At 44.0% G+C, this 24,815-nt stretch overlaps 1 protein-coding gene and 1 pseudogene across 4 annotated transcripts in view; both read left to right on the plus strand.

Annotated features, from left to right (window-relative positions):
• The window catches only part of DOCK1 (dedicator of cytokinesis 1), a 489,712-nt gene that overhangs the window by 315,381 nt on the left and 149,516 nt on the right, over positions 1-24,815 (plus strand). The window lies entirely within an intron of this gene.
• Positions 189-2,539, plus strand: LOC134382433 (peptidyl-prolyl cis-trans isomerase NIMA-interacting 4-like; annotated as a pseudogene).

A 24,815-nucleotide genomic window follows, 5' to 3' on the forward strand; every position in this document is an offset into this window, starting at 1 on the left:
TTCAAAAACGTCATCTAAATGCAGTCGTACAGCGTGTAACCTTTTGGATCAGCCTCTTTCACTCTGCCTCACTCCCTGGAGATCCACTCAGGTTGTCGTGCGTGTCAGCAGTGGCTCCTCTTTGTGGTTGAGTCGCGTTCCCTGCAGGTGATGTGCCACGGCATGTGTAACCATTTTCCTGTTGAACGATGTCTGGGCTCTTCTTGTTTGGGGGCCGTTATGAGTAAAGCTGCTGCAAACATTCCTGCACAGGTTTTGGGGTGAACATAAGTGTTCATTTCTGTGCTGTAAACCCTTCCTGAGCAAAAGCTGGGAGCTTGGTAATTGCACATTTAGTTTTAAAAGAAATTGCCAAACCATGGCTGTAGGATTTTACATTCCCACCAGCAGCGTAGGAATCCAGTTTGTCCACATCCAGCCTTTGGTGTTGTCACTTTTTTGTTTCAGCCATTGATAGGTGTGCCATGTGTCTCTTTGCGGTGTTAATTTGCATTTTCCATAATGGCTTTGCCTCTTTTTAATGTGTTTTATCCACACCATGGACAAATCCATAGCAGCAAAGACCTTTACCTCAGCCTCTCCTGGGTATTGCTTTTTCTGTGACTGACAGCAGGGACGAATTTGGTCTTGGGTATCATAAGCTGCGAGATTCTTCCAGGCGTCTGTTTGGGTTTAGCATGAGGGAGTGTTGTTCGTCTTAAGTCAGATGTTTGTGTGGCTGACATCTCCTTCGAAGGCAGCATTTGAAAATACAAAGTGGAGAAGCCCAGGAGGGCCTGGCGTTGTCGTAGATACAGCCCTGGCCTGGGGAGCAGAGCAGGGGTCCTGGCCTCTGCGTCTGTCCTTCTCAAGTGCTTTGTCACTTTAGATTATTCTTATGACTCTCTCTAGGCATTTGAATCCTCACTGAAAATGAGCAACTTCAAATAAAGTGCTGGTATTCTCTTTCTTTTTCTGTGTCAGGATTAACTTTTGTGATTGACAATTTAGAATTACTCTGAAGAGCTGCAGTGCTGTGTTTTTAATGGGATATTTTTTACATAATAAAAACAAACAAATCAGCAACACTAACAAAAAAACCCACCGTCCTGGAACTGCAGATCTCATTAGGTCCCTGAAGAAGTCTAAGTAAAGGGCACCTCTGCAACAGGCCGGCTGAGCAGGCTTCTGAGTGCAGAGTGGGAAGGTGGTGGGTGTGGGCTCCGTTCTCTGCCTCCTGACCCTAAGTGTGGACTCCACCTTCTCTGGGTCTCCCTAGCAGAGCCATCATGTCCTGACAGTCAGGCTGTGCATTCCACAGCCCTGGGTGGTCACTGCTGCAACACTGGTTAAATACAATCAGCTCCCTGAAGTTGTACTTCTGGTGCCCCTACTCCTAAGGTCCCCACCAAAGTGAACTGTCACCCCATCAAGGAGGGCACAAACTCTATTTATGTTTATGATGTTTCCTATGAAGATCAAGAGCCTGCTTTCAGTTTTAACACCACGTTTGCATCATTCTCTCTTCTTACCACTCCGTCATCTGCCTCCTGCAACCTGAACTATGTGAGGGTTGCCCTGGAACTGTATAGTATGCAGAGCCATGGGATCAGGTCTCCTTCTGCAGAGACCCTGTCCAGCTTCTCCTGGGACATTTGGTTGTTTCTGGCGTGAGGAGTTGGCTTGACCCACACTCCCTGGAATCATGGCTCCACTGCAGACCAGCGACCCTGCATCCCTACTCGCTAGAGCACCTCCGTAGGGCACAGCCATGTGACACAGGTACAGGTGCTGTGGCAGCAGGTTGGTGCAGTGACATTGTGGACCAGTGCCTTTGCATCTTAAAAACAGGGAGGGGAGTCTTTTGTTTTGAGGGAAAGGGGACTGTGAGGGAGAAGCCACAGTATGCTCAGTGTCCTCATAGCAGTGGATACGGTTGAGGCTTCTGAGGATAAAGTCCTGTGTAGGGGATGATAAAGTCTGGAGCAACAAAGTCCCTCACGTTCTCCTGCTCATTGTGCACAAAGGCCACAGCCCTAAAAGGCATCTTCCTAAGGGAGGCAGTCTGAAGGTAAAACTCCCACAGTTGATTTTATGGTTTATACAAAGTGTTGTGTAGAACTGTCTAATCGAGAATTCTAGAGTTGAGAGTTCAACGGCAAGTTTCGAAGATGCCGCCCAAGGAAAAAGTGGTTCTGAAAAAGGGGGTGAAGAGGGTGCCTCTGGGAGTGCCAGTGCTGACCACAAGGCTCAGGGCCCCAAAGGTGGAGGCCATGCACTAAAGGTCATGCACATTCTATGTGATGAAAAACACGGCAAAATCCTGGAAGCCATGGAAAAGTTAGTCTGGAATGAGATTCAGTGAAGTGGTCGCATGATTTAGTGACGATGAAGCCAGGAGAGGGGTGACCTGGGTTGGATGACCAGAGGGTCCATGGCGGGACCATTTCAAGAAGCAGTGTTCGCCTTGCCCATAAGTGGGATGGATAAGCCTGCGTTTACAGACCCACCAGTTAATAGAAAACTTGGATATCACATTATGGTTGAAGGGAGAAAATAAAATCACATATAAGACTGAAAAAAAAAAAAAAAAAGAAGTCTGGTACTCTGAGGCCAAGTGGTTTGGCAGACAGTGTTTCCCGCATTGGAGCTTCCTATGGATGAGTGATGTATGTATGCACATGCTTGTGTGCGTGTGTACGTGCATGTGTGCACGCCTGCATGTTTATACATATGTGTGTGCACGGGTGTGTGCGCGTGCACGCGCGCGTGTGTGTGGCTGTGGTGGTTCTGGGCAAAGGCACTTTTATATCTGCAGAGATTCTGACTCTTGAAAGCCAGATACTTAAAACTATCTGGAAATAGCTATTTTGGTGACCCTTAAGAAGTCTCTGACATCTTTGCTTAAATGCCAGCTTCAAAATGAGGAGTTTCTTTCATTTTTTATCTGATGAGCTCCTCCTGTGTGGCGTGCCACGTGTGCCTGCTGGAACTGAGGATGCATGGATACTTGCATGCTTCCCTGTGCCAGGCGCTGCTGTGGGGACATCACGTGCATTAGTGTCCTTAACACCCCAGCTACCCTCTGAGACAGCTGCTGTATTCAGGTCAACTTTACACAAAGGGAAATTGAGGCATAGAGGTTTGCTAACTTGCCAAAAGACACACAGCTGGGGATTATTTAAACCTAGGCCCTCCACCCCAGAGCCCAAGCCCTAAACCACCTGCCACCTTGTTCTTGATCTTAAGTATGTTCCTCTTTCCCAAAGAGGAACATAACTTTTCCACAAGGTTTACTACTTACCTGAGTAAATGTTGAGCACGGAAGTGAAAACATGACTACTAACCTTTCTTCAGCATTAGAAATGTGCTGTTAGAGAGAATATCATTCGTTAATGTGCTTCATTCAAATTCTGCTGTGTACTTCTAGCAGAAAATAACAGAAATAACATTCTACATTCTACATTCTGTGCTTCCACCACCCCCTGAGAAATTACGTAGATACCATATAACATTGTTTCTGTCATTATCTCTTTGCCTTTATTTTATTCTGTTTTATTTTTTGCTATAACTTAACAGATTAATATTTTAGATGAGGCTGGGCTGCCTGCTCTCCCTCCTCCTCATCAGGGACCTCCTGGCCTCGGTAAGATAAGCAGTGATTCCCAGAAGCTTCTGGAGTCCGTATTTAAGTTTTAATAGCACGTCCGGACATGCAGTTTTACCACCCACAGCTTAGAATTGACAAAATCAGCCTCTGCGGTCTCTTAAATATCTGTGTGCTTGTGCAGCTTCGTCTCTGGGGATATCCCGTTGCTTAATATGTGGGGCTTGTAAAATGTAATTAAAGACAGTGTCCGTTCGTTTTGGTGCAACAACTTGTAAATCAAGAATGAAAGTTATAGGATTTAATGAATGTCCCAAAGGACAGTAGTCACTTGGTTGCTATGTTTCAGGAAGTAGCTGATTGGCAGTGGCCTGACATTATAGCTCTGCTCTAGGATATGTTAGTGCCAGATGGCAAGATGACATTTAAGATAAGCACAGCTCAGAAAGGTAGGAGTGTGCTTGTGTCTTAGCATCCAGAAGTGCTTGATAATCTTCCCAGAGGGGAGCAAATTCAAAGTTTCCATTGAAGATCTCAGGTGGTGCTGGAAGCACAGACCGTTCCCTGTCAGCATCTAAGTGCCGGCGTCCTTCCTGGCACTCGGATTAGCTCAGTTTTCAGATCTGTGCTTCGTGTGTGCGTAGCGCAGTCTAGGGCAACAGTTATGTTGTGGCGCCCATAGGGTTCTCCTTGGTTGGTAATGGGAAAGTGACCATGTGGCTGAGTTTCTCTGTCTCTTCTAGCCTTGGGCCTTGACTTCATCCCAGTAGGGTGCTTGTCTTTGTACACTAGTAATCCTCTCCTAGCATTTTAACTGTCAGGAGTGACCTGGTAGGATATGAGTGTCAGGGTGCATGAATTACCTTTTCACCTGAAAGCAATCATTTGTTAACTCCTTTAATTTTACTGAAGAAAGGCATTTCTACAATAAGCAGTACTAAGTATACTTTTTCAAGGTTTTGGAATTAGACTTTCTTATTCATATTGACTGCATAGGATGTAATAAAACCTTTTTCTCATTTGTTGGCAATTCAGACTTGCAGCAGAATTTTTAAAAATTCACCTCCCCAATTTAAATTCTCCCTAGAACTCACTGCATACCACTCCCCCATCTCTCAGAACGAAAAAGTGAGACCAACACTGTTACTTTCTCAGAGCTATCATAGTTTGCAACTGTGATTGTTGATGGTTCTCAGGGGTCCCTCTCTGTTGGCGTAGATTTTCTGTCTTGCATTTCCTGTTCTCTTTCAGGTTGGGCTGGAGCCAAAGGGAGATTATATTTATAATTTGTGGTTTATATCTTACACACTTACCTAGAGGACTTGTTATGTTTTGCAAGTAAGTGTTCATAGACTGTGACTATAAAGTAGGACATGTAAAAATCATACAGAAAAATGAAGCTTTCTAGAAACCAAAAATCTAAAAGCCAAGACACTAGAAGCTGACTGGAAGATAGAGCAAATAGCAAAATTCTCACTGGATGGTAAAAAGGATCTTGCCATTTATTGATGTAGAGTTTCACTTATGAGACATTGAGCAAGACCATATCATAGGGAAGGAATCAGTTGAGAATGCGACATTCTGCCCACAGAAAATGGAAGAGATTATTATTTCAATCTGGAAATGCTGAAGATGTCACCAGTCATCATGTTGGCCACGACAATGGTGGGTTATGATTGGACCATCAGAAAGACTGGCTTATGAAAGGGAGTGGATTCTGCTGATGTGCCCAATCTAGTCTTGTGTAGTTGTTGACTGGTGAACACTGGAGACCATCAGTCAAAAACTATTGTCTGGTTTTGCTATTTCTGGAATCAGTCTTATATTTGTCCTTTCAAAGTCTGAAATTTCATCCCAACTCAGGGTTTGTGAGATCGTGTTGCTATTTAGTTCATATGTCTATGTGTGTTATTCTTTTTTATTTATTTATTTATTTATTGTGGTCATGGCCTTGTAGAGACTGTCCCAGAACAGCCCAAGATGATGTTTACAGTCTGCAGCAAAATTCTACCCTCTTGACCTCTTTTGACCTCAGCCTTGGTTTATTTCTACATGGCTCCTCCCCACTTCTTGCACCTGTGATTGCATCTTTCAAGCAGAAAGTATTTTCCTCAGTTCATTACTGTAGTGCATCATGTTTCCCCCAGCCCAACATACATGATATGTATTGACACTCGTAATCACACATAGCTCTGTTCAAGAGGTAAATTTTCCGTGCTGATTTTTGTAACTTGGTGATTTCTCTCTCTCCTTTTAAATAGATTGCATTTCTCCACTCATAAGCAGATCCACCAGACATATCAGAGTCCAGGATGGCAAGCTTGCCGATGTTTCTGCCAAAATTAATTTGGCATATAATCAGGACAGGAAAGGGCCTTAAGCTTTTAGTAAGGGATTCCACCCTGGAGGTGCCAGGTTTCTTAGGAATAAATCATGTTAGTGCTCAGAAAGCAAATTTGCAGGGTAAGCTGTTTGCAGGTACATTGCCAATTGGTTTCATTGCTGTGGGAGAATTTTAGCCCTTGGAAGCACTGAGGGTTTGGATGAGAGGATATGCACCATGTGCCTTAGGATGGGAGAGAGGGAGATGGGGTGTGCCCCCATGCTGGGGACCTGCTGAGGATGGCTGAGTCTGGAGGACTTTGTATTTTCTCTCCTGCTGAACCTCCCTCTGAAGAAACAGAAACACCTCTTCTCCCCATGAAGGGCCCACAGCTGAAAATCTTTGTACAAGTCAGAAGCATAGATTTGAAACATTTGGGGCTCAAGAGACTTTTCATTATTACTTCTCAGCACCTTTTTTCCTTTGTTTGACCTGGGGTTTCAGCTAATGTTGTTACTTTTAATTAAATTATTTTTTAAGTGTATTGGTTTACTATTAGGTTTTGCACATACAATGGCTTGATGATTTTAAGCACACCTAATAATGACTTTTTTTCCTTTTGAAACAGTATACAGCAGCTGTTGACACACACTGTCATGACACAACTAGCTGAGGACTAAAAGGAGAAAAACATACATTGTTTTTCAGTAAAGAAATAGGAATTCAAAGTCAGTATAATAAAAACATTCTGGAATGAAAATTTCCCTAGAGCTCTGCATGCCTGCATTTTATCCCAGCTCATACACTCAATAATATTGCCCTTTGAACCTTAATCCTCTCCAAGGAAACTGACCTAACCTGAAACATTTTGCAGCTCAGAGACCCCAGTTTGTAGGCACTAAGACCACAGATATGCTTCCTAGGTTGGGCTGACTCGAGCTCCACCTGAGCACATTTTTGGTAAGTCTTTCAGAGGAACACAGGAGACCTTCCTTGGGGGCTGTGTTCACCATCTTGTTACACTGGGATTTTAAGACAGATATTGATTTTGATCCAGTAATGAGATTCTGCATCACACAGCAGGAAAAGGACCCGTGGTACTTTGCTGTAGCCATGATTTTGTTTGTATCTCCAGAGGATGCTTTTAGAGGAAGCAGGGACATTGGCCATTCTCTCCTAGCAGTGTTTGGGCCTTGATGTGGTTGCAGGTGGTCTGTCAGAGCCAACTTTGCCTAGGGCTGGAAACTATCCTACTACCAAATGCTACTGGTTGGAATTCTGTTCACCCATTATGGTGTTTTCATAAATTATTTTAAATACTTTGCATAACAGTTTTTCTATGGCGTGTGTCCTTTAACTCTTTGCTTAATAATTAAAACAACTGATTTCCAGATTGTCCCTCGTTGTTTATAACCAATTCATTGCCCATAGCATAGATATTCTACACAGTGTGGTTTTATTCAAATTGCCTCTCTGTCTCAGAGATGAGAAATCCAATGACTCTCGGAGGAGTGACAGTGACGAAGAGCTCTCAGCAGGTCTCTATTAGGAAAGCTCGCTTTAGAGGAAGTTTGAAAAGGGCAAAGTCTGTTTAAGAATTCTCAGGGACTGTGCACACCTTATTGTGAGCTCCCGGCTGGCGTGGATGCCACCACCTGCTGGCACTTAATGCTGGAGGACGCACTTCACGGCATGAGGAACGAAACCAAGTGCCCTCTCTATTTGATGCACGAAGCAACTCTCAACGCAAAGCTAAATGGAGGAAATACATTGATTACGGTTGTCCTCCAGGTCCTTACATCCTAAATTTTTACCGGCAACACCACTGGGACTTAGAAGACAGCCTGGGCGGTATAAAACCCTGTGGCGTTATGCTTCTGTGTTGTGTCTAGAAAGAGAGCAGGAGGAAGCCATGTTAACTGAGTACATGCTAACCCGGCTTGTGGCTTCTCCTCAGCCCCAGGCTCAGCAGGACAGGGGCAGAGGCTGGCAACCCAAGCACCCGGAGAAGAGACACTTGCTAATATTTTCTGCATGTGTCCTATATGCCAGTGGAGCAGCCTGGCCTCTAAATTCACATCAGTGTGACTCCAGTGCCCATCTAGCTCCCAGCCGCCATCCATCACTCAGTGGCCTCAGGCCAGCCCTGCAGGGATCTGCGGCTTAGCTGAAGAACCTGGCAGGGGGTCTCAGAGAAAACCACCTTGACTTCCTAGATGTGGTTTTTTAATGACCCACCTACCACCTTATCACTTTTTTTGATTAGCAACCAATAACGTTTATGATTGTATTGGATGCAATTCTTCTGCAGTATTTTAAATGGAGACATGTTTAAAGTGAAAAAGCCATTAGAGTCACTGGTGCTCAAAAGATATTTCTAGACTGTCATTCTTTTCTGAAAGGGAACCTGAGCGTGTACCCGTTGAGCTCGGCTCTCTACGTAGAGGCAGCTGAGACAGGAGTCCCTTAGTCACAGCCGCCCCGGCCAGCATGAACATTTCCAGCTGGACCAGAGAGACGAGGCACTTCCATCTGAATGTGAGCGTTATGGTGCATGCAGGCCATCAGCTTTCCCAGCTCTGTGCATGCTCACCGGCTGCTCGCCGGCACCAGGGACGTTCATCTTATGTCTTTGAGGAACTAGGAACATGAAGTCAGCAATAGGAAATGGCCCATAATGCTGACCATGTGATTTCTAAATTCCCCTCATGCATTCTGCAGTAGAGGAATTAGAAAAGCAGTGGCCTCATGGAGACCAAAGAGTCATCCGGATAATGTAGGAAGACTTTGATTCTCAAAGTCTTTGCTGCATCCAATTTCCTGGGCCTGGTCGAGAAGCTCTGAGCAGAGCCGCACATTCCATAGCTCTAAACAAAATGGAAAAGGACCGAGAGCCCCAGCCGGACATGTACCACCCTGGGACCTGAAATGTTCTCGATGCCGCAGCTTTTTTGTCCTGAAGGACTGGCGGGTGATGAAGACCAGAAGCTGACATACGAAACCATGTTCATCCAGGAGTTTCCAAATGGAAACAGCGGAAGAGGAGCAACAGGGCAGATGGTTAAGGAAGACAACCTAGCACCACAGAAGTGACAATAAGACTCTTCGTGCTGCTCTGTTCCCAAAAAGGAATGTCCCCATGTCGAGTCAACGGAGAAGAAGATACATACAGCCACTGAGAGCTCAAGCGTCGCGAAGCTTCGGAATGGGGGTGCGACTTGGACTGGAGTCCCCTTTCCAGGGGGCTCTGGTTCCTGCATCCGTGGCCAGCATCCCGTCCCAACCTCCCCAGCAGCCGCCGTGATGGGAGTGTGGGGCAGAAGTCTGAAGAGGGCTATTTTGAGAGACTGGAGGGTTTTGAAGGCTAATAGGATTTGTTGAAGCTTAAAAGACAAGATCCATCTAGAAATGTTCACAGGAGGATGACTTAGCATGAGTTATTTAAAGCAATATATCGTTTTAGTATCTTCTCTTGGGAGGCCTCTCCCGGGCATTACGTAATAAGACAGCACGGGCCACAGGGATCTCAGACTCAGTCTGTGCAGCACGGATGGGCATTGGCAGGGAAAAGGTGGCAGGGGGAGTGTGAATATGGACATCATGTAGATACAGACGTAGCCGAGTCTCCAACTGCTCCCTGCACCCCCTCTCGCTAATGACTTGTCTTCTTCCTTTAATGAGGAGACAGGAGGCAAACACACAAGACTTTTCTCATATCCTGCCTCCTCCACATCCGCTCGTGTCGACATTCGTCCCTCCGCTCAGTCTCCTCTCCTGTTACAGCAGGTCAGCTGTGCTTGTTCCCATCAAGGCCAGCCCCTGTCTGTGACCGCTGCAGGCTGTTGTCTTCCTCGGCCACTCCACCCACCCAGATTGCTCTCGCCAGCATCAGCAGTGACTCCTGTGTGGCCGCATCCCCCGGCCACCTCCCTGTTAATCTCCACGTCCTCTCTTAGGAATTCAACATTGTCTCCTGGCTCCTGATCTTTCTCCGATTCTTGGCCACTGCTCCTGGTCTCCTGTGCTGACTTATCTTCAACTGTTAAACCCCTAAATATCAAAGTGCCCTGGGGCTTCTCCCAAGTGCCACCCTCCCCAGGTGGTCTTAATATCATCATCTAAATGCTAATGACCTCCAAAATTGTATCTTCTAACCATACCTTCCTTCCGAATGCCAGTCCTGAATTTTCAGTTGCTGGCTAAATGTCTCCATCCAGCTGTCTCCTAGGCACCCCATAATTAACTAAGCTGTGCATTCTCAAAGGGGGTGATATCTCCCCCAAGGGGATGAAAATCGGTCCTTGGAGTGGGGGAGCAAAGAACATTTTAGGTGTTATATGGCTTGTAACCTTCCAAAGCACACCCTACCCCACAATATCTTATTTCTTAGCATTTGATGTATCTTCTGAAATAAATTTAAATTTAGTTTAATCCTCCTTAGGAGCGTGGCAATGAACAACAACAACAAAAAAGATCGGGAAACACCGAGGTAGACCAAAATGGAGCTCGTGAACATCCATACCCCAGGAACCTGCCTCCCCATCTCATTAAGAGTTCCACCAACCACATTAGGCTCAAACCAAAAATATTAAGACTTTCCCTTGATTCATCATTTTCCTTCACTTGCACCCAGTTTGTAACAGGTCCACCTGGCCCTGCCTCCAAAACATGCCCCAAATCTCCTACTTTTTTCCTCTCCCTAAAAACCACCTTAGCCCAAGACACGGCCATTTCTTGTGTAGATTATTCCAAAGGCTCCTAGCCAGCCCTGCAGTTTACACACTTCTCTCCTACTCTCTGCACTCTGCAGCCCAAACATAAAACACAAAGTTGGTGGTGTCATTTTTCTGTCATAAAGTTTCTAACAACTTTCCATCTCAAGCATATTCCAGCAAGACCAGCCTTCTTTCTGGTCCATGTGGTTCTCCAGCCCCTGCTTCACCAAACAGTTCTCATCTCACTATGCGGGGGGTCTTCAAAAAGTTCACGGAAAGATTCATATCATCTTTTCTATTTTTCCACGAACCTTTTGAAGTACTCTTATGTATATGCAGTTTCTTTAAGCTGAAAACCGCCTCCGATTTTTCCTATAGGCAGGACATCAATAACAAAGGGGACATTCCCTTTCTCCACTGTTTTTGCCAGGATTAGAAACTCACTTCATAATGCACTGTATATGGGGGACTGTACTATTTAAATACTGCTCAGAAATGCCTGGCCCCCATAAATTACATGCAAATCATGCTTACCTCCAACTGTGTCTCATAAAAGAGAAACATTCTATATTCTCTCTAAATCCAGAGTAGGTTTAACATCAAAAATAAAGAAATCTATCCAGTATTCAGCTTGCTTCTTATATTCCATTTCCAAATCATCTGCAGGTTAATAGCTAATTAAAAACACCTTCCACACAATATGCTACAGCATCAGATGGGAATGAGATGGCCGTTTACTTTAGCTGAGCAATAACATTCAGGTTGAAGAATCAAATCAGATTCCTGACCCTTGAATCCCAGGGACATTGGGGAAAGCAGCAAGGAGCCAGTGCTGGGTTGGCTGGGGGGCTTCCAGGGGAACAGTGGACCTGCCATCTCTCAAACCCCGCAGCTGCCTCGCCCTTCTCAGCTAAGGCAAGGGAAGCAGCAAAACAAGGGCGTGAAGGACGAATGTTGGAAAATGCCTCTAAACAAAGCCAAAGTGGGAGGTGTACGTGGCTCAGCCTCTGTCAAAGGAGCCCAGCTCTACAAAACTCTCGCCTGCCTTTTCAAACGTACATCCACTCCACTGCCTCCCCATTGCAGAGTTCAATTTGATAACTTAGCCTCATCCAGGTCTTGCAGGACACTCTGCCTGTTGTCCCCCCCCCCAAACACAAAGAATTAGGAGAGACAGGCTGCTGAGCATAATCACAGAAAAGAAGAGGAAAAAGGGTTCCCCTCTAACCTTCTCTCCCAAACCTCTGCGTTCCAAGCAGCCCCATGTCACAGAGGCAACAGCAGCAAACGAGACAAACTGGAAGAAAAGATCTTTTCTGCTTGTGAAAAATAGATTGCATGCTGAGAAAAGTGACAGGTGCTAAAAGCTGCCCATATGGTCAGACAGCAAAAGAGCTCCTTCTCCTTCTGGGGACGGTTAATATTTATATTTACAAATATTAACATTTAGCACTATCTCTTCCAAAGATCCTGTGCATCCACAACACGGGGTCGCAGACACTGAGTCCTGAGTATGCGGAATGGCTCGTAGTGGCCTCTCTGCTAAATCAACGAGAGAGGTCTTGCAGGGTTTTGTTTAGATCCATTAGAACCCACTGAACTGAAAAGATCAAGCTGTCAGAGTTCATTTTGTTCCTAAATCAACCACACTGTAGAATAACACAAAATACTTCACTTTACAACATAATTTGTATCTTCAATTTACTTGGCAGCTCAGGGCATTTGACAGGAACAGTATTTAGTAAAAATCCTTCTCTGAGGTCTTATTGGAAAGGTTAACCATGAAAAGCAAGCTCTAGCAGACAGCAGCCTCCCTGCTGTTTACGGATGAACGTGTGAGCGTGGATCTCCCTCAGATGTTTTGGTGGTAAATTTAGAACAGCTTTCCAATTAAGGAAATGCAGTAGCTAATAGATCTTCAAGAGAATAAGGGATATTCTTTGTTGGCTGTATATCTTCATCAGGAATTATTTCTTTGTGCGTCCAAATATGAAAAGGGCGACCACACTTTATCCCTGAAAAGGAATTGATACAAATGTATTTTGTGTATTTTACCAGTTGACTTTGTGATAAAGAACATTTCCTATTGACATTCATTCTTTCTGTTGATCAGTTACACAACCAGTTGGTTGAGCACTTGCTGTGTGCCAGGCAGCGTTACCGTGCCCTCTGTGGCCACCGAGATAAGTAGAGGAGACTCCCCCACCTAGTGTCAAAGACCCACACAAATGTACAGAATTCCATTTAAAATGTATTAAGTGCCACATGAAAGGGTCTTGTGTGAACAAAAATGTATAGAAAATGTCACAGTCATGCTGACACTAATTATATGGAGAAATTAAACATTATTATTCGGGTATCATTATCTGAAAATGTATTTCATATGTGAATCTTTTTTTTTTTTTTTTTTTAATTTACGTATACTACTGTCAGGCTTTCCTGAAGATGGAGACAATACATTATTATTCAATTTTATTTCTGACCTTGGGTATAGAAAATAGCAGGAGCTTGATAAGTAATGGTGGAATGGTGTTTAGTTTTCAAAATGGTTTCACTTTAAAAACTACATTTCATGGAGCTTCCGCCTAGAAAGAATGTTAATCTTTGCTGTCTGGACAGTCACCAGCAGGTGAGTCTACTTGGTTTTTCTCTGCAAGAGTCTTCAAAAGAAATTTTAAATGTCAACCCACAAAAAACACTATTACGAGAGAAAAAACCTGCAGTTACTGAGTAGGGAAAGATATCTACAACACTCATACCTGACCCAAAGCTCTTACCCGGAATAAAAGCAACTCCTGCAAACACAGAAGAAAAGTGAACAAGAGGCTGGAGCAGAAGGGAAAAATCAAGGAAAAGTGAATTCAACACAATCCCACTACTCACCCCCAGACTGGTTAAAATAGAAATCAGTCTGCTGGTATCAAGTATAGTTAAGTACGCAGCACCAGGGACACTGCTGGGGGACAGGTGTAAAAAGTGGAGTAAACCAGTTTGGACAAGTGGAAGCTTGTTGGAAAGGGAGATGGCAGCGTCCACTGCAGGTGGTGCTGCATAGACCCCATGACTGCATGTCACTATGCACCTGTGAGAATGGCTAAAGTAAAAAATAATGAAAATGCCAAATGCAGAGGAGGATACAGGAAAATGATTGGGAGGGAAGGAAGAAGGAAGATGGGTGAGTGGGGGGAGGAAAGATAGGAGAACGGGGGTGGGGGAGAAGAGAGAAAAAAAAGGGAAGGAGGAAGGAAAAAATGTTCTAGAGTCTACTCTGCTGCTTACACACCAGGTGGCCTGGGGCAACTCATTCAGCCCACTGGAATCTCAGAACCTTGTCTTCAGATGAGGGATGTCTCATCACCTGAGTCCCTTTGGCTCCGATGTCCCGAGATACTACGGAAGACAGGACCACGACTTAGAGGACAGATGCTTCTGAACAAAGACTACACAAGACGCTCTGCTTTACTGACCTTCAGTCATGTCACATAAAGCAATTCACAAATGCTAATTCTATGACAACAGCAAACAAAATTAGTTGACTAATTTATCCATAAATCAATTAAAACCATAGTTTAAATATATACATATATCCTAGAAGAAGGAAGCAAATTTATAAAAGCAAAGAACTGTATTTCTTTGTGATATTATTTCTCAATATGTGTGTACAGAGTGTTCTGAGTCTGCAAGGAAATGTCTGTGCTTCTGATCGCTCACTACCTGTGCTGGATTCTCACATATAGAGGAACAGTGACATCGTGTCACCTTTCTAAAAGTGGATGTGGCCGCAGACACAGCTTGTTGGATGGTCACTGCAGGTCAGGCTCTGGGTGAGTCACTCCACATGCACTGTCTCGTTTATTCCTCACAATACCCCAACAAGGTTCGACTTCGGTAAGCACGGGGTAAATGTGCTAGGCACGACAGAGCCAACGAGGGGTGGAGCGTGGATTTGATCAGACAGCTGACTCCAGAGCCCTAGCTCCCAACCCGTGTACTGAAGTGGCCTCTGGCTGGAACAGGTAGAGAGGAAAGGCATGTGGGTTTTTTACATGCTTTACTTTTGCTTATATAAATGTACATTCATTTCATAAGGTACATTTGTCAAGTTGTTTTTACTTGTTCCCTTGCTTATTTGATTTAAGATGGGTCTACTGATGAGCATTTCACATTGCCTTTTCGGTGTAAAACACCGCAGTGAGCCAGTCTTTAAACCTTTAAAGTCGAAGAACCGAAGACAACTGATAAAGCAGATTTTTATGAGTCTCCCAGTTGTCTCATGCCCATCTGAGTTGACAGCAGTTTTTAAAGTGAGTCATCTCTTTAGTCTTTTCAAAGCTTTTGATTTCATCTTCATGTAAAAGTTAACTTTCTTTTCATAGTATATTTTACCATTTTATACAATATTTCAGTAAGTGATGTAATTATAATAACATTCAATTGGTATAAACCAGGTGGGGAACACTCACAACTGCGTATACATACATGTGTTGTGCTCTGTTCTTAGCTACAGAGGTGACATGATAATGACACTAGGGGAGCTGTTTAATGGAACCCCATGGTGTTGTTGTTATATACATTTTTTAAAAACTCAAAGTAAAAAAACAGATTCTCATTAGTGAGTGCTGGGGGTACGCGATTTTGCACATGGGTGTCCCTCAGATCAGCATACTTACCTTTCAGAAGGGAGAGACCTGAACTCCTTTGTGCTGGTCCTTCCCAAGCAGGGAGGCCACCAGCATGTCTCAGCCGGCAGTAAGCACGAGGCTGGCTGTTCTGCTGCTGCTCAGTGTTTCCTGTTACTCACCAGCTCTCCTCTCACTGCTCAAAGACGGCGGGTTGGTAAGCTTCAGATCCTCAGAAGATGAAGCCAAGTCTTGCAAAGATCTGGGAGAAAAATAATCAAGGAAGCATAATAACTCGAATTCAATGGACCAGAAGCGTTGTTCTCCCTTTTCCACCTAATGCCTCTCACCCAGTCTGGGGAGAATTAAGTGAGGGTCAGAGAGCTCCAAGTAACTAAATTCAGGAAGTTACAAAAGAAAGTCAATCTAACTTTAAAGATGTATATTCTTCCCTAACCCCAGGGTATTGAACCAGAGACCCTGCCATGTGGTAAAGAATCACTGGGGCTGTGAGACTGGCTGGGGAGGGGGCTGTGCAGAGGTGGAGACAGGCAAGGAGAGAAACTTCTTGTGTTTTCCTTCAGAAAGATGTGTTCTTTCTTGTCAGAGTGTAATTGTTGATGTTAGCAAGCTAATGAGGTGCTTTTAGCATTGTTTATCACAGAGAGAGTTTCCTTCTGTGTGACAAACAGGAGATCAGAGTGACAGTGTTTAGATCTGTTGCTTAGAAGGTGGTGCAGCAGGGATAAGTATTTACACTGACTCTTGTGGTGTTAGCCAGCAATCCCCGTGACCCCCCCAGTAGCCCCCATGATAGACACTCAGGACCCCATACTTTCTGGGTTCCCGAGAAATATGTGGTGAATTGAAAAATTCTATTGGTCCTGCTATATATTTAATTAATAACTTTCCAACATAGCATTTCCTATAACGGGGTATGAATGCACACACTTGACCTTTTCACAATAAAACAGTGTTCATGATGTTTTAAAATAGCCTTTAAAAGCCCCAAATCATTTGTTCGACTTGTAAGTGGGTTTCACACAAATTATTATCAAAGATAATGAAAGTCATAATCCAAGCATTTAATATTTATCGAGCCCTTAGTTCAGGCCACATGCTTGACTTGCCTCCTTCCTGTAAATCCTCTCGATACCACAGAGGGCCGGTGCTGTGCACCTTTCCTGCAGGTGAGGGCGCTGACGCAGATGCTGATTTAGTAGCTCCGCAAGGTCTCATGGGAATAAATCACCAAAGTCTGTGTTCTATTTTTTAAATCTCCAGTTTTTTTGTTTGTTTGTTTGTTTGTTTGTTTAACCACCCTTGTACTTTCTTTACCCTTTTGCGGCTGGAGTGGCAGAAAAGGCAAAGGAATGCGATTATCCCATAATGTCATCGCTTGGACAAACGTGTTTTTCCTGCTGTTTTGATGTGGAACCTCTGCACCAATCTTAACCCTCTGCCGATGAAGGAAACGTTTGGAGATAGATACATAGCTGGAATTCAAATAAAGAAGCGTGTTAATGTTCACTACAAGACCTGTCTTCACATTTTTACAATGCATTTAGGGAAAACATCTCAGAGCAAAGGCCCCCCAGCCTGGTGTATTCAGTCCGCAGTGTTTCTCCCAGACAGCAGCAGTGTTACCAGAGTGCTGCAGTTCACCTTATACTTGTGTGCTCGGGACGAAGGGCAGGGCATGGCAATTTATAAGGGATTATCACATGCACAGGCAGCATTTGTTTTATCCCATCATTTATCATCCTCCCACAGCAGTGGCTTTTCAATAATATGTCCATATAATAGAGTTTAGAAAGGGACCTTAAAATTCAGTCAAATGTTAGACTTTGAGAGCATGTTCATGTTTTTAGAAATTTTTGTGGTTTTAAAAATTTATTTCATATGTTTTTAGTTTTTAAAAAACAAGGGGGAAATCTTTGTTCTTTGAGTAAAATGACCTGGTGATGAACATCTTTTCTTAAAAAAAAAAAAAAAAAAAAATTAACTTAGACAAAAATACCGCCCATGTCACACAGCCTCCTGCGCCTCTGTTCTCATCACCTTGCACTCAGACAGCTTTCAGCACTTGGAAAATGGAAAGCCATAATGAAGGGAATTCACTCATCCTTGACAACTGCTGGGACAGAGTTGGCAATTTGTTCATTGTTCTTGCAAGCACTCAGCCCCTTGCAGAGCACTTTGACATCAGAGAATTCAGGGCATAGATCAGAAATCAGCGGCTAAGGAGGAAAAGTATGTGCAGGTAAGTTGGGGGCTTACAGCAGAAATGCTGAATGCTCCTGTTCTCAGCATCCAAGAGGTTTAATGCTGCCGTCGACACTTGTGTTCCTTCAGAAATGTAGATGCTTTCTGCCTCTGTTTTCTCCATTGCATTTTTTCACTTCAAGCTGGGGAAAATCAAGGATATTTTCAGCTTTTCCATTTGTTAAATAATGCAAAGGAAATAAAGATCAGTTTAGGCCAGGGTCCATATTTTATTTCTTGAACTAGCAAATCACCAATACTATTTAGTCTAGCAAGTTACTCCTTTGGAATTTACAGTAAAGCCATATTTAATATATTTCCATTTAGCAAGTATTTGTTTAAATAACTGCCTTGGCTTCTGTGTTTGGTTTGTGGCGAGACTTTGCCTCTGTGTTTCCAATGTGGCTGGAGCTGGAGGCTCCAGGGCTTGGCCACACTGATACACTTTTATTTTTAAGTTAAAAAGTGGATTTGCTTAACGTCCTCCAAGAAGCAAATTCATAAAACTGCGGCTTTCCTAAAATGCATTGCCAAAGTCATAATTGGTAGAAAGTTAGCAAGAAAGAGGGATTAGCTCGTTGATCTGTGGCACAGAAAATTGTAATGGTCTCAAGTAGTTCTGTGGCTTGTCGAGGAAATGATACAGAGTTTAGTAAGTATATGCACAGAGCAGTGACACTGGAGAGCCCCCACACAAAGACTGGCTTTGCTGGGAGAATTTGTAATAGACAGTTCTCGAACCTCCTGCAGGATCATAAAAAGACATAAAATTCCAGAAAGGATTAGGAGGAAAGTCTTTCATTATTTTCCAGGAATCACTGTTGTCCGTGGGAATGAGCTGTCACTGGAGAAGCCCTCACCACACCTTAGGGACTGGATTCCTCCTTGCCTCATGACTCAGCCCTTTGCTGACATGGCTGAGGAGGAGACCCAGAGAGCCTGTGGTGGTCAGAGGCTGGCAGCAGGCACTGGAGCTGACTCCAGGCTCATGCACTCTCATCTCATCTCAAGAGCTGGGATGCTGCTTTGGGTCATATGTGTCCCCCAAAAGTTCATATATTGAAAACTTGACCCCCATTGTAAGAGTGTTAAGAGGGTGGGAAATCTAACTGTGGTAATTGAAAAGTGGGGCCTTAGGGATGTGATTAAATTGTGAGGACTGTACCCTCAGGAGAGGATTGATCCATTCGTGGAGTGATGGGCGTGATTCTGATGACTTTGTAAGAAGGGACAGTGAACAGGTTAGCTCACTCCCTCAGCTCATGCTCACCATGTGACACCCTGGTCACCACAGGTCCCTGTAGAGAGTTCCCACACAGAGAAGGCCCTCACCAGGTGTGTTCTTTGGTCTTTGGACTCCCCAGCCTCAGAAAATGTAAGAAATAAATTTCATTCCTTTAGAAATTACCCAGTTTCAGGTATTCTGTGATAAGCAACAGATGCCTAATTGAACAGGACACTTTGAGAACCACATGGAACAGGGCAGTGTTTACTCAGATGTGCAGGTGCTGAATTTTTTCTGGGGGTCCCTAGCTCCACTGCTGATGCTGGGGGTGCAGGGGTGAAGAGAACACTGACTGAGTCACCTCCAGGCTTGGATCATAGGACCTTCTCTCTCGTGCTCTCTCTCTCCTTCTCTTTCTGTCTCTCTCATTTTGGATGAAGTCCTGCTCAGGAGAGATGTGGAAACATCCAAGGCTGAAGCATTGGGATGGGAAAGAAGAGTGTGCTATGTGGAGGTACAGGCCTGTGTTATGGCCGCAGCGCAGGGTGTCCCGACAGAGGTTTCAGGGAAAGCACCAAGCAGAGTTGATCTGGGGTCTGGGCTTTCAAGGGAAAATAGGATTTGATGGGCAGGTGCAGGAGAAGGTTCTTGTGAATTGACAGAACAGAGTGTGCAGACACCCAGAGACAGCCAAGGCCTTTGCTAGGCAATTGCTCATTCTGTAACCCAGCCCAGACCACAGGAGGCCTGAATAGCAAACTTGGGCTGTGTAACTTCCGTGAGGAGCCGCAAAGTACTTCCCACTTGGTGAAGGCAAGTGGGCTAGCTTCCTATTGCTGCTGTAACCAATTACTGCACACTCAAGCGGCTTAAAACAACACAGATTTATTGTGTTACAGTTCTGGAGGTCAGACATCCAAAACCGTCTCATGGGCAAAATCAAGGCGTTGGTAGGGCTGTATCCTTTTCTGGAGGCCCTAGGGGAGAATCCATTTTCTTGCTTTTTCCAGCTTCTGGAGGAACCTGCATTCCTTGGCTCAGGGCCCCTTCCATCTTAAAAGCCAGCAACACCTGATCAAATCTTTCTTATGCTGTATAACTCTGACTCTGGCTCTCCCGCCTCCCTCCCTCTTTCATTCATAAGGGCCATTGTGATTACACTGGGATCACCAGGATAATCTAGGATACTCTCCCCATATCAGAGTCAGTTGATCAGAAACCTCAATTTCATCTGCATCCTACTCTCCTCTGCCAGGTAATATAACACATTCACTGTCCCTGGGGAGTAAGACATGGATGTCTTTAGGGTTCATCTTCCCAATATGTGAAACTCTAGATCAGGGCCTGACACTTAGTAGGTGCCCGAAAATGATCCTGGAATGCATAGTAGATATACCACGAATGTGGCAGATTTTATTCTAGGAAGTTCTGGTACAAGGTTTATGGGGCCACCGACCAAAACTTTTCCTTTCTTACAAATCAAACACCAGTCCAGTCCTCTGTGGGGGTGGTTTCCCTTTCGTTGAGTCTCCTGCCCTGGAAACCTTGAGATGTCTTCTTTGGCACAGCTGGGTTAAAAGTCTCTAATTTGCTAAATTCTTAATCAACTTTAGACTTTTCCACACCCATTAAACCTTATCAAACCATGATATTGACTGAAAAAATTGGAAAAGACTCAATTGCTTTGGCAGTTCCATGACTTACCCAGCAAAGATCAATTTATCTTAAGAGTTGGTTAGAGTAAGTGAAGTTTTATGTACATAAATTGGTGGTTTTTAACTTTCTTTCTTTCTTTCTTTTTTTTTTTTTGTTTACACATCTTTTTGAGAAACAAGGGGATAGCAGTTATCTGTCTTCTAGGGGAATAAAACACAAATTATGTTTACAATAGCAACAAAAGGAATTTGAAATGATCCCTTTTTAATTTAATCCACCTTATTGAGGTGTGATTTACATTTCACTAAAATCCACTCATTTTCAGTGTATGGATTACTTTCAGAACCTACTTGATTTTCAAATTATATTGGGAGAATGATTTTGATCCACTGCTACCTTTCACATGCCTTTCTGGAAATGTTTGGGGTTTATGATTATAATCTGGAGTCTTTACTAACCACAGTTCTGATTCTTTGATTGGTGAAATCACAAATGCCTGAATATATAGGCAACATTTTGTCTTTCAGTGATGTCCTGTTCTTTAGCACTCAAGGTCTGAGAATCTTCCTGTGCCTCAGAGTTTCTGGGCATAAAGGAACTTTGTGTTCAGCAAGGGTGACCTCCCAGGGCCTTTGCCTTCTGCTACATTTTTCCCGTTTATGGAAAAGAGGACAAAGGCACAGATCAGTTGACTTGCAGGGAGCTCCGTGGTCCTACAGTGCAGCTCGGTGGTCTCCTGCTAACCTGAGAGCCAGGCAGATTTTCCTCTAACTGTGCTTTGAGAGTCTTCCAGCATCAGCCTACTTGCAGCAGACTTGTTCTCACAAACATGGAAGCTTCAGCCCTCCAGATGGTGATCTGCTCAGGAGTGAATAGGGGTCAGAATTCTGTTGGAAAGATAAATTTTAGAAGGCCAATGTGAGCCCTCAGGGAGGTGGCCTGAGGAAAGCCACAGGACGCTCCATCACACGCCACGCTTCTCCAGCCACTTTCTCACGCGCATCTCTTCTCCTGCCGACTTCTTCCTCTGCGTCTTCAGTAGCGACGGGTGTTCATTTGGCTGAAGATTGTCCTCCCCTCAGCTTGTTGCGACGTCTCCCTGAGATCTGAGAGCAAGCTCTGTTTTGGTGACATCTGGTTGTCATTTCCTAGTGGCAGGCATTTTTTTTTTTTTTTTTTAAAGAAGAAAAGGCAGTCTCTGCAGAGTGATGGTGGGGAACGGTCAGAGGGGACTACAGGTGATTCCTGGGTTTTACCAACTATTTTTACATCCTCTTTCCTCCTACCACCTGAGAACAGCAAATAAATGTGGAGCTCACAGAGAAAGTTCCCCACACAAAAGGGCTGTGTGTCCTGCGAGTTAAAAACATGGTGGAAGAGCAGGGCGTTCCTTGGGACCCGTTTGGCAGAGACAGGGAGTGCCACGTGGTTTCTGTGTCGGACTCTGGCATCTTTGCTTAGCTCTGGAAGGAGGCCTTGAATGCCCGGAGGAAATTTTGCCGTGGAGCAGAGCAGAGGGGTTCTGCTCGGGTGCCTTGAATATGAGTGGTCCTTTTTCGTCTCCCAGCTGTGCTTCCAGCCCTTGCTCTTGCGTGGAACTGCTGGGCTGCTTGTCTGCCACAGGCAGTAATCACTGGAAGCAGCAGGTCAGGTAAGGGAGAGGAGAGGACCTCATGGCCAGGCGACCCAGGGAGATCGGAGCAAAGCCCTTAACACGGGCAGTGCCCGGCTTTTCAGTCGTGACCTGATTTCTCACCATGGAGGTTCCAGAAGCCTCCAGAAGGCATGCCACCTGCTCCAACTTCCCAGGGTAGAGGGGCACTGAATACTGTTCCACTTGAATGTATTATATTCACTAATTATAGAAGAAATAAAACCATCCTGTACCTCGTCTAAAAAATAAGGGTGGTAAAAAATAAAGGTATGATCCTACCACTCTTGCAACGCGTCTCAATTTGGTTTTCTGCGTCTCAATTTGGTTTTTACTCACATGTGTATTTTACTTTCTTGTAATCATAGTGTAGCATCATCTGTGCACCGCATATTTTCCTTATCAGTATATCACAAGCATTTTCCCACGTTACTACAGTGTTTTCATTGCCAACTTTCTTATTGGCTGCGTAGGAATCTATCCCTTGGATGTGTTATAATTTGCCCTCACATTCTCTCATTTTTGTACATTTAGGTTGCTCTAAAGTCGCCTCTGTTACAGATAACGTTGTAGTGAGTGTCTTCATGCATATGGTTTCTATATTTTGGATTATTTCCTAGGATACGTTCCCAGAAGTGGGATTACTGGGGCTTGATACACATTGTCAAATTGCTTTCCAAGAGGATTTCACCGATTTTATTACACCCTTGCCAGAATTCAGTATTATCCTTAAAAAAAAAAAAAATAGTTTTGTTAACATAATAGCAAAAAGTTGCCTCATTTCTCTTAAATTTTCACCTCGATTATTTGCGATATGAAACTGTCCTCATCCATTTTTTAACTGTAGTTCCTGTTCTATAAAGTATTCGCATCCTTTGCCCCTTTACCTATTATGTTTTAATGTTTTTTTCTGAAGAATTTTATGAGCAGTTTTATGCAATGCTCCTATTAACTTATTTCATGTTTCCAGAGATATTTCTCCTATTCTGCTGCTTGCCGTCTCATTTGGTTATGGGATTTTAAGATTTGTTTTTATTATTTCACGTACAAATGTTTAACCTCATATTTTCATCTTCTTTATGATATCCCCATAATACCATCCTTCCTCCACAAATATGATACTCAATTTTAGATTTTGTCATTGTATTTTATTTTGTTATTTTGTATTTAAACTTTTAGTTTATATGGAATTCGATGATTTGTGCTAAGTTTCTAAATTGATTTTTTAAAGTGCAGCTAGTTATTACACCGTTTATTAAAAATCCTTCTTCATAGCTTGAAAGTGATCCTTCCCATCACATTTTTAAAATGATGTTAGAGGTCATTTCTGGGCAATCCGTTGCTTCAGTGATATAACCATTTATTCTTGGGTCGGGACCACATCATTTCAATTGATTTATAATATATTTTAATATCTGGAATTCCAGTTGTCCCTTATTATTCTTTTTCTGATTTTTCTTTAACAGTCTAACCTATTGCTCTACCAAATGTGATTTAAAATCATTTTGTGAAATCTCCTGTCAAAAACAATTATTTTCAGATTCTGATTGGAGCTGCATTAGAGCTCCGTGTAAAGCAGGCTCAGCCTTTGGAGCTACTTTCGTGTTCGGTGTGTTTTCTTTCTCTGTGTTGCGAAGGAAATCCGTGTTTATTGTAGAAAATAGTGAAAGATGGAAAGTAAAGTGGCTCGTCCCCCACACATGACCATTGCTGATGGTTTCCACCTGTCCCCATAGTCCCCTTTGCAGGATTTGGCGATGGGGCTGCGGCTGCTCAGCTTGTCCCCAGCACTACTCCCCCGCTGCTCCCCTTCAGTGTGGAGGTCACAGAGGGACTCCTTACTGAAGACCCCAAATGCCTGTCACTTAGCAAAGGTGTGGTCACACCTCCAAGGTCATGCTGTCCCCTGGGCGCTGGTGGTCTTTATAAAGCTGCTGCTGGGGCAGGGTGAGGGGAATCAGGGGACTTCAGGATGCCTTCAGAATATGCTTCAGAGCCCACCATGGTGCTCGACAATGCATTACCTGTGAAGTGGTGGCTTTACAGCAAGGAATCAACCTGAAAGACCTCCATCTGGACCCAGCGAAACTGCCTAGGCAGATTGTCCAACGAGCTGATCTGATATAATAGGCTTTTGGGAGCCTATGGCTGGCTCCCCACTTTCTTTGTTTTTTTTTTCCCCCATTTTTTAAAAAAATATAATTTTTTATTGTAACGTAGTTGATTGTACCCATCTGTGGGGTACAGAGTTGAATATCAATACTTGTGAGCTATCTGTGCTGCTCAAATCGGAATAATTGTTCTATTCAGTAATATTCCCTGTCATTGCTATTCACGATCCTCTACCAGTTCCTCCCTCGCCTCTCCCTTCCCACTTCTAGTAACCTCAGTTCTCCTTCTGAAAGTTCAGTCACCCCTCGAGAGCTAGGACAGGGGTTCTCCTCTGCTGGTGCCTGGCACCCGCCATGCCCTTTGTCCCGCAGGCTGCCGCCTGGACTCGGCCCCAGCAGGCCTCCTGCGGTTCCACCCTTCCTGTTTCCCTTCCGATGACTCGATGACTCGATGACTGCTGCCGTAGAGCTCGCTCACTCCCTGCCATGGACATTAAACGATGATCCTTCATGTGTCTCTTCCTTTTTATCTGTGAGGGTTTTTTGTTTTGTTTTGTTTTTTCCTGCTTTAGGAAGACTTGTGTCTGCTGGTTTTGAATTATCTTTTTATCGTTTGTCTGAAAATGTCTTTGGTTAGACTTCATTTTTGAAGGATATTTCAGAT

Source organism: Cynocephalus volans, chromosome 7, assembly GCF_027409185.1.
Source record: "Cynocephalus volans isolate mCynVol1 chromosome 7, mCynVol1.pri, whole genome shotgun sequence".
Classification (NCBI taxonomy): Eukaryota; Metazoa; Chordata; class Mammalia; order Dermoptera; family Cynocephalidae; genus Cynocephalus; species Cynocephalus volans.